Source organism: Pelecanus crispus, chromosome Z (assembly GCF_030463565.1).
Source record: "Pelecanus crispus isolate bPelCri1 chromosome Z, bPelCri1.pri, whole genome shotgun sequence".
In the NCBI taxonomy this organism is placed as follows: domain Eukaryota; kingdom Metazoa; phylum Chordata; class Aves; order Pelecaniformes; family Pelecanidae; genus Pelecanus; species Pelecanus crispus.
In genome coordinates this window covers 46,751,278-46,759,075 of record NC_134676.1, presented here as the reverse complement: position 1 = coordinate 46,759,075, position 7,798 = coordinate 46,751,278, and positions in this window count along the sequence as shown.

The window sequence follows — 7,798 nt, the reverse complement described above, 5'->3', positions numbered from 1 at the left end:
TACAGTCCAGCAAAGTTTTGTCTTCCGTCCAGTCATTGGACTCTCCCATTCAAAGGCAAATAAATTCTGGCTTTCAGCCTCCGATGGGATACAAAAGAAAGCATCCTTTGAATCTAACACAGTAAAATATATGTTAGTTTCTGAGATGGAGGATGACAGAGTGTATGGGATTGGGTACTACCAGCTGCACATCAAGTACAATTGGATTAATTGCCCTTAGATCTTGAACTGTCCGATATTCTTGCGATAGAGGTTTTTCACCGGTAATATTGGAGTATTATATTCTGACTGACATTCTCACAAAGGTCCATGTTGCAAGAAATTGCCTATCAATGCTTCTAATCCCAGTCTTGCTTCTAATTTCATGGCATACTGTTTCCTTCTTAGAGGTTTAGCATTGGGTTTCAGTTCCACTTTTATCGGTATACCTGACTTCACCCTTCCAGGCATTTTTGTGGGCCATACTGTAAGAATAACAGCATCCAAAATTTCTTCTGGTACTTGAATCTCTTCTTATTTTCATTCTGTAATAGACATAACTGAGCTTTCCAAGTATTATTCTTTGGGATGTTTATTTGAATTGTATTTTTAGAAGAAGCTATTTGTGCCCCCAATTTATTCAATAAATCTCAACCTAAGAGAGGTAATGGGCACACAGGCATACACAGAAATTCATGTGTTAAAATTTGATCTCCAATTTTACATTCCATTGGCCATAAAAAGGGTCTCATTTCTTGCTTTCCTGTGACTCCAACAGGCATAGAAAACTTGGTTAAAGGCCCATTACAACTATTTACTACAGAATAAGTGGTGCTGATATCAAGTAAAAATTCCATAATTTCATTCCCCAGCTGTACTGGAACCAGGGGATCTGCTGGGGAAATTGTCAAATTCACCCCCGGTCCCCTTCATTCAGCATCATAAGTTCCCATCATCAGTAAATCTGCTTCTGGCACCTGACTCCACCTTTGCTGGTATTTGTACTCCCTTTCTTTTTGGACAATCTCTCTTCCAGTGTCCTTCCTCTCTGCAATATGCACATTGATTGATCCCAACAGGGTTATTACTCATAGGTCAAGGCAGAGGCATATATCCACAACCTCTCCCTCTGTTTACCATCCCTCTGTAACTCTTGCCTCCTCCTCTTTGATACACCTTTTTTTTTATACACCTTGTAGGCAATACTTATTAACGGAGCAATAGTCATATCTTCTCACCATCCACTTTTTGTGACTTTTTCCAAATATCTGGTGCTGATTGGCCAATAAACAACATACTGCACATCATCCTATTACTATCTTCATCAGGATTTAAATCTGTCCATTTCCTAGCAGCCTCACGTAGCCTTTCATAAAAGGCTGAGGGATTCTCATCACTTTCTTGCTTTATTCCATATAACTTTGAAACATTCTTTTGTTTAGGAACCCCATGTTCTATCCCATACAAAATCAATTATTGATATTGTTTAATCATTGTTCCTCCCACACCAGAACTGGGGTCCCAATCTGGCTCCCCTTTTAGCATAAATCATGCTAGATCATCCCTCACATTTTGCCTTTCATTTTCCTCATTATTTTCCTCTGACACCCCCTCCTGATGTCACAGGCAGAAGAACACCTTTACCTATGTTTTTTCTGTATACTCTCAGCTAACATAAGCATACTATTTGCATCATCTATTAACTTATATTTCCTCCTAGTATCATGATCATTTCACAATGTGAAAAATAAATCAACATATGGAACTTCATCCCACGTATCCATCCTTCTGGAAAACAACATTAACTATAAAACAGTATTATAATTTAATGTTCCATTTTCGGGCCATTTCTCTCCATCCTCTAATTTATACATTGGCCACCACTGACTACAATACTTTTTCAATTTTTCTTTAGTCAGTGAGTCCCCACCAAATTTTCCCCAATGTTTCAGGATGCATCCTAAAGGAGAACAAGGGCCACTTCTGTAGAGGAGCCAGATACATATTATTTCCTAGGAAATTACTTTTTCCAGCACTTCAAACACTCAGCCTCAATTAGCGTTTATGTGTAAGAAGTATCCTACTGCAACGGTCCTTCCCTGGAGCGACTTATGCAGAGGTATTCAGATTCAGATTCAAATTCAGATCACCAGAATACCAGAATTCAGATTTCTCCTCTATCAGATTTTCCCTGTTTTTTCACAATATCTCGATTTAGCATTACATCTGTGTCACTTACTGCCCAGCAAGGAGATGAGCCAATGGAGTCCCCAAAAACCTATTCTGTGAGCACTGGAGTCCAGTCAGTCCAGTACTCCATAGGGCTGCAGCAAGTCGATCCGGGCAAGGCTTTTCAGCATGGTCCCATCTGGGTTGCCAAAACTGTTGTCCCAGATAGGGCTTGTTTACCCGGTGTGCAATAAGCCAATCATCACACACTGAGATGAGATATTGTTTTATTCTCAAAATTATGCAAGTTTGGGTGCTAGGTGGTAATTCCACAAAGCTAGCATCCCTACCAAAGTTTTCTACAACTTTTATACATTACAATTAACACACCACATCTATCTACTACATAATCATTAAATTAGCTAAGCATACTTGTCTCTTACTGGTTCATATCTTCTTTGCTTAAATTTAAAGGTACAATATGATTTTAACTTACTACGCATGCTCAAGGAGAGTGGGAGGGGGTAGCCTCTCTAGTTTTTAATTGAGTCAGTGGTCACAATCTCTCCCTTCTTCCCTCCCTCCCTCCTTTCCTTCTTGGCAGATCCTTAGTAACTCTTCATGGTTTAGTAGTCAAGACAACAATACATCACCATGTGTCCTGTTCCTGGACAATTTATCCCCAGGGCACCCAGGCCCCTGAGTTGCAAGACAGGGACGGGGAGCAGAATGGAGCCTTCATAATCCAGGAGGAAGCAGTTAATGACCTGCTACACCACCTGGACCCTCACAAGTCTATGGGGCCAGATGGGATCCACCCAAGAGTATTGAGCCGGCAGAGGAGCATGCCAAGCTGCTTCCCATCATCTATCAGCAGTCCTGGTTAACAGGGGAGGTCCCTGATGACTGCAGGCTTGCCAATGTGTCACCCATCTACAAGAAGGGCCAGAAGGAGGACCTGGGGGAACTACAGGCTTGTCAGTCTGACCTTGGTGCCAGGAAAGATTATGGAGAGGTTCATCTTGAGTGAACTCAACAGGCAAGTGCAGATCAACCAGGGGATCAGGCCCAGTCAGCACGGGCTCATGAAAGACAGGTCCTGCTTGACCAACCTGATCTCCTTTTATGACCTGGTGGATGAAGGAAAGGTTGTGGATGTCATTTACCTGAACTTTAGCAAAGCCTTTGACACAGTCTCCCATAATATTCTCCTTGGGAAGCTGGCAGCTCATGGCTTAGATGGGTGTACTCTTTGCTGGATAAAAAACTGGTTGGGTGGCCGAGCCCAGAGAGTAGTGGTAAATGGAGTTAAGTCCAGTTGGCAGCCGGTCACGAGCGGTGTTCCCCAGGGCTCTGTTTTGGGGCCACCCTTGTTTGATATCTTTATCGATGATCTGGATGAGGGGATTGAGTGCACCCTCAGTAAGTTTGCAGATGACACCAAGTTGGGTGGGAGTATCGATCTGCTGGAGGGTAGGATGGCCCTGCAGAGGGACCTGGACAGGCTGGATCGATGGGCTGAGGCCAGCTGTATGAGGTTTAACAAGGCCAAGTGCCAGGTCCTGCACTTGGGTCACAACAACCCCATGCAATGCTATAGGCTTGGGGAAGAGTGGCTGGAAAGCTGCCTGGCTGAAAAGGACCTGGGGGTGTTGGTAGACAGCCAGCTGAACATGAGCCAGCAGTGTGCCCAGGTGGCCAAGAAGGCCAACAGCATCCTGGCTTGTATCAGGAAGAGTGTGGCCAGCAGGAGCAGGGAGGTGATTGTGCTCGGTGCTTGTGAGTCCGCACCTGGAATACTGTGTCCAATTTTGGGCCCCTCAATACAAGAAAGACATTGAGGTGCTGGAGCGTGTTCAGAGAAGGGCAACAAAGCTGGTGAAGGGTCTGGAGCACAGGTCTTATGAGGAGCGGCTGAGGGAACTGGGGTTGTTTAGTCTGGAGAAGAGGAGGCTGAGGGGAGACCTTATTGCTCTGTACAACTCCCTGAAAGGAGGTTGTAGTGAGGTGGGTGTTGGTCTCTTCTCCCATGTAACTAGCGATAAGATGAGAGGAAATGTCCTCAGGTTGCATCAGGGGAGGTTTAGATTGGATATTAGGAAAACTTTCTTCATGGAAAGGGTAGTCAAGCATTGGAACAGGCTGCCCAGAGAAGTGGTGGAGTCCCCATCCCTGGAAGTGTTCAAAAAAAGGGTAGATGTTGCACTTGGGGACATGGTTTAGTCTAGTCTACCCTTGATTGGTTTAGTGTGGACTTGGTAGTGTAGGTTAATGGTTGGACTGGATGATCTTAAAGGTCTTTTCCAACCTAAATGATTCTATGATTCTATGATTTGTCATTAGCAATCTATTAACCAAATGAAAGCATAGATAGGGTAGGGCTTTACAATGGACATTCTATAGCAGCATCAGCTTTGGATAATTCCTGGGCTCAGCTTCACTCTCGATTTTCTCTACCTCCTCCCCCACAAACAGCACAGGGGGATGAGCAATGGGGGTTGCGGTCAGTTCATCACATGTTGTCTCTGCTGCTCCTTCCTCCTCAGGGGAGTCCATCCTCACTCTCTTCCGCTGCTCCAGTGTGGGGTCCCACCCACAAGAGACAGTCCTTCATGAACTTCTCCAATGTAGGTCCTTCCCACGGGCTACAGTTCTTCATGAATTGCTCAAACGTGGGTCCCTTCCATGGGGTGCAGTCCTTCAGGAGCAGACTGCTCCAGTGTGGGTCCCCCACGGGGTCCCAAGTCCTGCCAGCAAACCTGCTCCAGCGTGGGCTCTTCTCTCTCCATGTGTCCACAGGTCCTGCCAGGAGCCTGCTCCAGCACAGCCTTCCCACATGGTCACAGCCTCCTTCAGGCATCCACCTGCTCCATCGTGGGGTCCTCCACCAGCCACAGGTGGATGTCTGCTCCACCATGGACCTCCATGGGCTGCAGGGGCACAGCTTGCCTCACCACCGGTCTTCACCACGGGTTGCAGGGGAGTTTCTGCTCCGGAGCCTGGAGCACCTCCTCCCCCTCCTTCTTCATTGACCTTTGTGTCTGCAGAGTCATTCCTCTCACATATTTTCACTCCTTACTCCAGCTGCAGTTTGTGTCCCAATGGTTTGGTTTGGTTTGGTTGGTTTGGTTCGTTTCGTTTCGTTTCATTTCGTTTCATTTCGTTTCGTTTCGTTTGGTTTTTTCTTTCTTAAATATGTTATCACAGGGGTGGTACCACTGTTGCTGATGGGCTCGGCCTTGGCCAGTGGTGGGTCTGTCTTGGAGCTGGCTGTCATTGGCTCTATCAGGCATAGGGGAAGCTTCTAGCAGCTTTTCACGGAAGCTGCCTCTGTAGCTGCCCCATTATGAAAACTTTGCCACACAAACCCAATACAGGCCATCATTGAACTTTGCATACCCTTGAACAGGCTTTTCAGTACAGCTCCCAGGAAGCCAGGGACACCCACATTTTTCTCATCCTTGTTTCTTTTTTTGCCATTGCTACCTCCAGTTCTTAGGCATCTACTGATCCTGAAACTCTCAGAAATACCAAGTATCCGCACAGGAATATAGTTAGTATGAAACACTAATATACTAAAAGAAACCCACATATTATCCACATTTCATCTTTCAGTGTAGTGGTCCACTTGCATGTTGGGGAACAGTGCCAGAAGATGTAGGCTACAGACATACAGTTCCCTGGAAGAGAACAAGAGGGATTATGTGGACTAATAAAGTAACACCATGTTTTCCTACCACCCTTATCCACATAGGCTACTTGACCTACTGTCAGAACTAACAGCACTGAAGGCCCCTAACTAATGGTTAACCATCTCCTGTGTACACAGGGCTTGACTGAAATGCTCTGGACCAGCTCTTTGGTTGGATCCAATCTTATCTTACTTGAAGCTGATAAAGGGGGTGCATCTACCCTTACTGCAGGTCCTCACAAATCCCTGGCAGAAGCAATCACTTTCTGGCAGATTCTGTCAACAATAAACAGCAGTGCTTTTCCGCAGTGTCACACCAGTCTCACCTCAGTAGGGCAGTCAGGCAACAGCAACATCTGAGCAATTTACATTGTCCCCATTCCTATGCGTGCCTTGCTGGTGAGGTTGTAGGGAGAAGGAAGGAAGGAGCAAGGTATCACAGGGAGAAATGTTTACCAACTGCTTTACAGTTCCCCAGGTTGTTAGCTCTTGCAGTTACTGGGATGAGTTCTGATCTTAAAAAAATGGCACGGGGTGTGAAAATTGATCAATATTTCTTTACCAGCATCCCCATTTTGAAAGTTACCTCCAGTATAGGGCTGGGAATCTGATATCCAGAAAAGCTCTCCAGGAGAACTATACTGACACTGCATTTAGTAAAAAAAAAAAAAAAAAAAAAGACCAGTAAGTGTGATGTTCCTGTGTTTACTTATCTCTGTTTATTTTTTCTGCCTTCGATCTATGGGAAGGGGAAAACTAACAAATTAGATGCCAAATGACAGCATTTCAGCATCTGAATATTGTAACTTGAAGTGATACTACCAGTTAGACCAAATTGAAAATGAATATTTTGTTCCTAATATAGTAACAAAAAACAGTGAACAAATGTAACTACAGCTGTTCTTTTTAAACTCAAAATACTAACTGCATTATACAGCTAGAGAACTCAAATGAAAGCCAGAGTTGTTTGAATTGTATTTTCCACAAGTAAACATTTCATATGTTGATAAAACAAACATACATGTTTTGTGAATACATGCAAAAATGATCTCTCTTTCATTTTGTGTGAAACATCTTACAGTCCTAATTCCAAAGAGCATTTGTCATGGCAGTACTTGAACACATGTGATAGGTTTTCAGCAAGTACCTAAACCTTAACACATTTAGTTTAGAAGTTCTTGTGAATCACAAAAGGCAGAGGCAGACAGCATAATGGTGACAGTAATCTGTCTCTTCAAAATTGTTGCTATTTAGATAGGAAAACCAAAATCCCTTCCTGAATTAACATGTGATTTTACCATAACATGCTTTCTATTAAATATCTTACCTCCAAGTGTTAGCATGTAAGTTCTTCTAGCACTGATTTAGCTGAATTATACACAAGCATACATCACAGACTCTCAATTCCAAAAGACATTTTACTTCGGTACAACTCTGGAACAAGAATAGCTTCATCTAAATCCATTTAAACCAGTCACAAACATGAAAGACACCATGAAACAAGTTACCATGAAGCTAAAGGAGTTAGCCTACATCTACAAGAAAATGACTGAGCTTAGATCAATTGGAGTCAACAGTTGTACCAGCACTGGCAATGCCTTATCTACTAAGATTGATGTAGCCCAGCAGAGCGCTCCCTGTAAGCATTCCCTGCAGAAACAGCCGTTTCACATCTTCAGCCATGCACTTCTATCCTCCTGTTGGAGATCAGTGTCCCCAAAGGAGACATGAAAGAGTATGTCCTCAGAACACTCTCCATCTGCTTCAGTGCCAAGCAGGTTGACTTAATTCGGACAGCTCTCTTTGTAAATTAAGCCAGCCTTTGTACCAAATTGGATGAGGCGTTCACAGCTTCCAAACCATTAGTTTAGATGGGGCAACGCTGACAAGTGTCAGCCACAGGGAGTTACAAACAACAAGAAATGACAATGTCTTTAGCCAGTACAGCCATTTCTTCAG